We start from the raw sequence: 1,266 nt of genomic DNA on the forward strand, positions 1-1,266 counted from the left end.
TACTATAAATATAGACTCGACTCTTCTTATTTTCTACTTCATTGACAATTTTACATTAGATTGTACATTTTGTGATGTTCATTGTTTATTTAATTGATATATTTAATATACACTTTATTGCCAAAAGTTTTGGGACATCTGCCTTTACGTGCACATGAACTTTAATGACACCCCATTCTTAATCTTTAGGGTTTAATATGGAGTTGGCCCACTCTTTGCAGCAATAACAGCTTCAACTCTTCTGGGAAGGCTCTCCACAAGGTTTAGGAGTGTGTAAATGGGAATTTTTGATCATTCTTCTAGAAGTGCATTTGTGAGGTCAGGCACTGATGTTGGACGAGAAGGCTTGGCTCACAGTCTCTGCTCTAATTCATCCCAAAGGTGTTCTATCGGGTTGAGGTCGAGACTCTGTGCAGCCCAGTCAAGTTCCTCCACACCAAACTCGGGAAGGGGCCATCGCCAAACTGTTCCCATAAAGTTGGGAGCATAAAATTGTCCAAAATGTCTTTATATGCTGAAGGATTAATAGTTCCTTTCACTGGAACTAAGGGGCGAAGCCAAGCCCAACCCCTGTAAAACAACCCCAAACCATAATCACCCCTCCACTAAACTTTACACTTTGCACAATGCAGTTAGACAAGCACTGTTCTCTTGGCAACCACCAAACCCAGACTCATCCATCAGATTGCCAGACAGAGAAGCGTGATTCGTCACTCCAGAGAACACATCTCCACTGCTCTTGAGTCCAGTGGTGGCGTGCTTTACACCACTGCATCAGACGCTTTGCATTGCACTTGGTGATGTAAGGCTTGGTTGCAGCTGCTCGGCCATGGAAAGCCATTCCAAGAAGCTCTCTATGTACTTCTTGAGCTAATCTGAAGGCCACACGAAGTTTGGAGGTCTGTAGCTATGTACTCTGCAGAAAGTTGGCGACTTCTGGGCACTGTGAGCCAGAGATGTGGACTCGAGTCATGTGACTTGGACTCGAGTCAGACTCGAGTCATGAATTTGATGACTTCAGACTCGACTTGACAAAATGTACAAAGACTTGCAACTCGACTTGGACTTTAACATCAATGACTCGTGACTTCACTTGGACTTGCGCCTTTTGACTCGAGAAGACTTGCTACTTCCCATGAAATGGGGAAAAAAATGTCCACACGGCCGCGCCGCTCTCAGTTTATCTGCATCTGTGAAAAAAATGTGCACCACCTGTATGCATGCAGAGAGCACGCGCGCTGCCTGCACGACATCCAATCACTGTAG

Source organism: Squalius cephalus, assembly GCF_949319135.1.
Source record: "Squalius cephalus genome assembly, chromosome: 12".
NCBI classification, from domain to species: domain Eukaryota; kingdom Metazoa; phylum Chordata; class Actinopteri; order Cypriniformes; family Leuciscidae; genus Squalius; species Squalius cephalus.